General features: G+C 42.3%; 1 protein-coding gene across 1 annotated transcript in view; it reads left to right on the forward strand.

Annotated features, from left to right (window-relative positions):
- The window catches only part of LOC112219047 (FYVE, RhoGEF and PH domain-containing protein 6-like), a 31,263-nt gene extending 26,708 nt beyond the window's left edge, over positions 1-4,555 (forward strand). The window contains exon 21 of the transcript XR_006079401.1: positions 2,962-4,555. The gene's annotated coding sequence lies outside the window, so the exon portion shown is untranslated. The remainder of the gene's footprint in view (positions 1-2,961) is intronic.
- The last annotated feature ends 3,059 nt before the right edge of the window (positions 4,556-7,614 follow it).

A 7,614-nucleotide genomic window follows, 5' to 3' on the forward strand; every position in this document is an offset into this window, starting at 1 on the left:
CGGGACACTGCATTGCCACTGCACATGGGACACTGCATTGCCACTGCACATGGGACACTGCATTGCCATGTCTGTTTATTTACACCTGAAAAACATTCATGCATTTGGACACTGAACATGGGCCACTGCACATGGGACACTGCATTGAGTAGTACAGACATGTCTGTTTATTTACGGCACCTGAAAAACATTCATGCATTTGTGTGTGTGGGGTGGGGGAGGGGGGAATTCACTGAACACATGGGCCACTGCATTGCCACTGCACATGGGACACTGCATTGAGTAGTACAGACATGTCTGTTTATTTACGGCACCTGAAAAACATTCATGCATTTGTGTGTGTGGGGTGGGGGAGGGGGGAATTCACTCATGAACACATGGGCCACTGCATTGCCACTGCACATGGGACACTGCATTGAGTAGTACAGACATGTCGTCTGTTTATTTACGGCACCTGAAAAACATTCATGCATTTGTGTGTGTGGGGTGGGGGAGGGGGGAAATTCACTCATGAACACATGGGCCACTGCATTGCCACTGCACATGGGACACTGCATTGAGTAGTACAGACATGTCTGTTTATTTACTGCACCTGAAAAACATTCATGCATTTGTGTGTGTGGGGTGGGGGGGAGGGGGGAATTCACTCATGAACACATGGGCCACTGCATTGCCACTGCACATGGGACACTGCATTGAGTAGTACAGACATGTCTGTTTATTTACGGCACCTGAAAAACATTCATGCATTTGTGTGTGTGGGGTGGGGGAGGGGGAAATTCACTCATGAACACATGGGCCACTGCATTGCCACTGCACATGGGACACTGCATTGAGTAGTACAGACATGTCTGTTTATTTACGGCACCTGAAAAACATTCATGCATTTGTGTGTGGGGGGGGGAGGGGGAAATTCACTCATGAACACATGGGCCACTGCATTGCCACTGCACATGGGACACTGCATTGAGTAGTACAGACATGTCTGTTTATTTACGGCACCTGAAAAACATTAATGCATTTGTGTGTGTGGGGCGGGGGGAGGGGGGAAATTCACTCATGAACACATGGGCCTATGCACTTGTTCTGTGGGAATGAATAAATCAAATCCCAACAGTTTACCTCTCAATATTCCTTTTATTAGGCACTAGAGCACTCAATCCTAGTTATTAAACTCTAAAATGTTGCTATCATGGATACTGATTTTAAATAGAATATTAAATAAATCAGGTTTACATGTATTTTATATTTACTGGTCTGATTACCCTTTTCTGCACTATGTGCCTATTTTAATAAACACTTGTCTCATCTCTTATGCCATCAACAGTAGGCTAACGGGACAGAATTGTGGGCCTGGGACAGAATTCCTGTCTTGTTTTTTCTGACGGTGCAAACTAGGCTATTGGTTTAAAGAAAATCTCAGAGATCTCAAATTGTGGGAAGGATACTGTAGTTTGGTGGCCTAAGTGATTAGTATCAAGTTCTGAATAATCTCTCTGATTACCTGTTACTTTGAACAGTTCTCCTCCTCTCACCTTTTTCCTTCGTTTGTGGACTTCAGTGCACAACACAACAGCTGTCGGTGACCAGGCGAAAAAACTTTTCCAAGCTAAAACTTCATACCATAACTGCTAACCGCTACACACAGGCTACATCGTTGTCACCATAGTTAGCTAACATCATTGTCAACATAGCTACTAAAAACGAATGCGTTAGTAAACCCGCTACAATCATGCAGTACAGTGTACAGCAAGCAGTTTAGCCGTTAAACCGGAGGGCCCCGGTGGCAATAAATTAATACAACTAAAAGCTTACCTTGACTTGGAAGAGTTCCTGTGTTGGATAGCCTTAGCCAGCTAGCTATCATATAATCCCTCTCTGTTGGATAGCCTTAGCCAGCTAGCTATCATATAATCCCTCTCTGTTGGATAGCCTTAGCCAGCTAGCTATCATATAATCCCTCTCTGTTGGATAGCCTTAGCCAGCTAGCTATCATATAATCCCTCTCTGTTGGATAGCCTTAGCCAGCTAGCTATCATATAATCCCTCTCTGTTGGATAGCCTTAGCCAGCTAGCTATCATATAATCCCTATCTGTTGGATAGCCTTAGCCAGCTAGCTATCATATAATCCCTCTCTGTTGGATAGCCTTAGCCAGCTAGCTATCATATAATCCCTCTCTGTTGGATAGCCTTAGCCAGCTAGCTATCATATAATCCCTCTGTTGGATAGCCTTAGCCAGCTAGCTATCATATAATCCCTCTCTGTTGGATAGCCTTAGCCAGCTAGCTATCATATAATCCCTCTCTGTTGGATAGCCTTAGCCAGCTAGCTATCATATAATCCCTCTCTGTTGGATAGCCTTAGCCAGCTAGCTATCATATAATCCCTCTCTGTTGGATAGCCTTAGCCAGCTAGCTATCATATAATCCCTCTCTGTTGGATAGCCTTAGCCAGCTAGCTATCATATAATCCCTCTCTGTTGGATAGCCTTAGCCAGCTAGCTATCATATAATCCCTCTCTGTTTGAGTAGGCTAAACTAGCTAGCTGCATTCACTAGTTTAGTAAGTGAAAGTGAAAAATACAACAAAATATAGCTAGCTAGCTAGCTCTCTCACTCTCGCTTGCGTCTCCTTTATTTTTTAAGAAATTAATTTGAGTCAACTACTCACTACATTTTATGCACTGCGGTGCTAGCTAGCTGTAGTTCATGCTTTCAGTACTAGATTAATTCTCTGATCCTGTGATTGGGTGAACAACATGTCAGTTCATACTGCAAGAGTTCTGATAGGTTAGAGGACGTCCTTTGGAAGTCATCATAATTACTGTGTAAGTCTATTGAAGGGGGTGAGAAGAAGAACTATAGGTCTTTACCACGTTTTGGACCCGTTCCTAAATGGACCTGGGGCTTTCCCAACTGGACCCTTCGTGGATATATACCTTCTTTTTTTTTTTACATAGAGACCCGTTCTAAATGGACCCGAGGACAACTAGATCCCTTCTCAACGGACCCGAGGACAACTAGATCCCTTCTGAACAGACCCGAGGACAACTAGATCCCTTCTGAACGGAACCGAGGACAACCTAGATCCCTTCTGAACGGACCCGTGGACAGCTAGACCCATTCCGTATAGATCTGGTCAGATCCAGACCCGATCAGAGTGAGGGCTAACTGAGGCTGCAATGCAATGCATGTGCTTTGTCATACTACAGTTACAAATAACAACTCCATTCAGAATATTAAGTAGCAGCCTGTCTACCTGTTGGCTCTTGGTCATTGTAGCCTATCCTTATAGCCTATCCTGCCTACCTGTTGGCTCTTGGTCGTTGTAGCCTATCCTTCTCCAACTTTTAATTAAGTCAATTTAATTCCATCTTCCATCGATTAGATATCCTAACTTTTAACACACAGAGGCTCTATGACTGCAACCTAATACCGCTTTGATGACTTATGATTGGCCAACGACAAGCTATTGGCCAACGACAAGCTATTGGCCAACGACAAGCTATTGGCCAACCACAAGCTATTTGCCAACAACAAGCTATTGGCCAACAACTTGCTGGATCCACAGGCTTCACGCTTGTGAAAAGCAGCAGCATAAATTATAAAATGTCTCTCTCTACTTCAGCAGTTGCATTCTGGTCTGTACGGGCCAGTTACATTTTCACATACCCAAGACAATTCTATCAGATCCGACCAAGACCTGTGACACGCATTTAGAATTCTGGATCTGGACTCACTCGGGTCCCGGATCGGGTCTCGGGTTTTCGGGTACAGGTGGATCCATGAAGACCTCTAGTGAGAACCACGAGCCTCCTAGGTTTTTATATTGAAGGCAATATACCCAGAGGACGGAAACAAGATGTCCTCCGGCTACACCATGGTGCTACCCCAGAGAGTGCTGTTGAGGCTATTGTAGACCATTGCACAACAGTGTGTTGTAATCAATTATTTGCTGACATTAATATATTTAGTATAGTTTTATGATTTTTTTTAAATGTTTCACTATTTCAATTTTTATGAAATTCACTTAGGATGGTCCTCCTCTGAGGAGCCTCCACTGAACGAAATATCAAATCTGATGTGAATTTGACAACAGCTGGATCCCTTCTAGCCATGGCCATGGGGTAGGGACATCCCAAGGATTCCTTCTAGCCCAATGATTCGTGATAATGTAACAGCTGTCCAGCGAAGACAATAAGACTGGTCTCGGCACCAGTGTAACATCTGTGATCTTACTTCGTAAATCTCTTGCCTTGTGTTTTTAAAGAAAGGACTGTCCAGCCAGCGAGGCCAGTTGATTGGTGTTTATTCTGACGATAGACACAAGGAAGCACATTACATGTGCAGGACAACAGTATAACGATGGCTGTAGATTTGTGATTCGTCACTTTCTTTATTTGCATCTTTCCGTTAGGGATGCCCTACTCTGTGAAGTATGTGTGCAAAAGGTAAAGTTTACAAAACGCAGTCTTGCTCCAGGGACGTTGAGACTGGTGTTTTGCAGGTACTCTTTAATGAAGCTGCCAGTTGAGGACTTGTGAGGCGTCTGTTTCTCAAACTAGACACTCTAATGTACTTATCCTCTTGCTCAGTTGTGCACCGTGGCCTCTTTCTATTCTGGTTAGAGCTAGTTTGTGCTTTTATGTGAATGGAGTAGTACACAGCATTGTATGGGATCTTCAGTTTCTTGGCAATTTCTTGCATGGAATAGCCTTCATTTCTCAGAACAAGAATAGACTGACGAGTTTCAGAAGAAAGGTCTTTGTTTCTGGTCGTTTTGAGCCTGTAATCGAACCCACAAATGCTGATGCTCCAGATACTCAACTAGTTTAAAGAAGGCCAGTTTTAATTGCTTTTTTAATCAGAACAACAGTTTTCAGCTGTGCTAACAATTGCAAAAGGGTTTTCTAGCTAACACAACGTGCCAATGGAACACAAGAGTGATGGTTGCTGATAATGGGCCTCTGTACACATATGTAGATATTCCATAAAAAATCTGGCGTTTCCAACTACAATAGTCATTTACAACATTGACAATGTCTACACTGTTTCTGATCAATTTTATGTTATTCTAATGGACAAATGTGCTTTTAAATTATATTTTTAAAAAATTTAAAAAACATTTCTAAGTGACCTCACTTTTGAACGGTAGTGTATATGTACAGTGCCAGTCAAATTTGGACACACCTACACATTCAAGGGTTTCTTTATATTTATTATTTTCTATAGAATAATAGTGAAGACATCAAAACAAACTATGAAATTACACATGGAATCATGTAGTAACCAAAAAAAAAGTGTTAAAGAAATCAAAATATATTTTTTGATTTTTCAAAGTAGATGCTCTTTGCCTTGATGACAGCTATGCACAGTCTTCGCATTCCTCTCAACCAGCTTCATAAAGAATGCTTTTCCAATAGTCTTGAAGAAGTTCCCACGTATGCTGAGCACTTCTTGGCTGCTTTTTCTTCACTCTGCGGTCCAACTCATCCCAAACCCTTTCAATTGTGTGATTGTGGAGGCCAGGTCATCTGATGCAGCACTCCATCACTCTCCTTGGTCAAATCGCCCATACAAAGCCTGGAAGTGTGTTGGGTCATTGTCCTGTTGAAAAACAAATAATAGTCGCACTAAGTGCAAACCAGATGGGATGGCGTATCGCTGCAGAATGCTATGGTAGCCATGCTGGTTAAGTCCGCCTTGAATTCTAAATAAATCACAGTGTCACCATCACTCCCCCATGCTTCACGGTGGGAACGACACATGCAGAGATCATCCGTTCATCTACTCTGTGTCTCACAAAGACACGGCGGTTGGAACCAAAAATCTCATATTTGGACTCCACCGGTCTAATGTACATTGCTTGTCTTTCTTGACCCCAAGCAAGTCTCTTCTTATTGGTGTCCTTTAGTAGTGGTTTCTTTGCAGCAAATCGACCATGAAGGCCTGATTCACGCAGTCTCCCCTGAACAGTTCATGTTGAGATGTGTGTTACTTGAACTCTGAAGCATTTATTTGGGCTGCAATTTCTGAGGCTGGTACCTCTAATTGGATAAGTTCCCAATGCAGCAGAGGTAACTCTGGGTCTTCCTTTCCTGTGGTATTCCTCATGAGAGACAGTTTCATCATCGCGCTTGATGGTTTTTGCGACTGAACTTGAAGACAAGTTATTTAAATGTTCTGTATTCACTGACCTTCATGTCTTAAGGTAATGACGGACTGTTGTTTCTCTGTGCTTATTTGAGCTGTTCTTGCCATAATATGGACTTCTTATTTTACCAAATAAGGCTATCTTCTGTATACCACCCCTAACTTTTACAACACAACTGATTGGCTCAAAAGCATTAATAAGGAAAGAAATTCCACAAATTAACTTTTAATAAAGGAACACCTGTTAATTGAAATGCATTCCAGGTGACTACCTCATGAAACTGGTTGAGAAGAATGCCAAGCTATCCAAAGCAAAGGGTGGCTACTTTGAAGAATCTAAAATATATTTTGATTTGTTTAACACTTTTTTGGTTACTACATGATTCCATGTGTTATTTGATAGTTTTGATGTCTTCACAATTATTCTACAATGTAGAAAATAGTTAAAAAAAAAAAAAATCTGGAATGAGTAGGTGTCCAAACTTTTGACTGGTACTGTATATACAGTGCATTGGGAAAGTATTCAGACCCCTTCCCTTTTTAACATTTTAGAATAAGGCTGTAATGTATTACATTTTAAAAGGTCATCAATCTACACACATTACCCCATAATGCCGTGATTGGGAGTCCCATAGGGCGGCGCACAATTGGCCCAGCGTCATCCGGGTTAGGTCGTCATTGTATATTAGAATTTGTTCTTAACTGATTCGCCTAGTCAATTAAAGGTTTAATAAATAAAGCGAAAATATGTTTTTAGAAATGTTTGTAAATTTATTTTAAAAAATAAACAAACTCAGCAAAAAAATAAACATCCCTTTTTCAGGACCCTGTCTTTCAAAGATAATTTGTAAAAATCCAAATAACTTCACAGATCTTCATTGTAAAGGGTTTAAACACTGTTTCCCATGCTTGTTCAATGAACCATAAACAATTAATGAACATGCACCTGTGGAACGGTCGTTTAGACTAACAGCTGACAGACGGTAGGCAATTAAGGTCACAGTTATGAAAACTTAAGACACTAAAGAGGCCTTTCTACTGACTCTGAAAAACACCAAAAGAAAGATGCCCAGGGTCCCTGCTCATCTGCGTGAACGTGCCTTAGGCATGCTGCAAGGAGGCATGAGGACTGCAGATGTGGCCAGGGCAATAAATTACAATGTCCATACTGTGAGACGCCTAAGACAGCGCTACAGGGAGACAGGGCGGACAGCTGATCATTTTCGCAGTGGCAGACCACGTGTAACACCTGCACAGGATCGGTACATCTGAACATCACACCTGAGGGACAGGTACAGGATGGCAACAACAACTGCCCGAGTTACACTAGGAACGCACAATCCCTCCATCAGTGCTCAGACTGTCCACAATAGGCTGAGAGAGGCTGGACTGTGGGCTTGTAGGCCTGTTGTAAGGCAGGTCCTCACCAGACATCACCGGCAACAACGTTGCCTATAGGC

This window comes from Oncorhynchus tshawytscha, linkage group LG19 (genome assembly GCF_018296145.1).
Source record: "Oncorhynchus tshawytscha isolate Ot180627B linkage group LG19, Otsh_v2.0, whole genome shotgun sequence".
Taxonomy (NCBI): domain Eukaryota; kingdom Metazoa; phylum Chordata; class Actinopteri; order Salmoniformes; family Salmonidae; genus Oncorhynchus; species Oncorhynchus tshawytscha.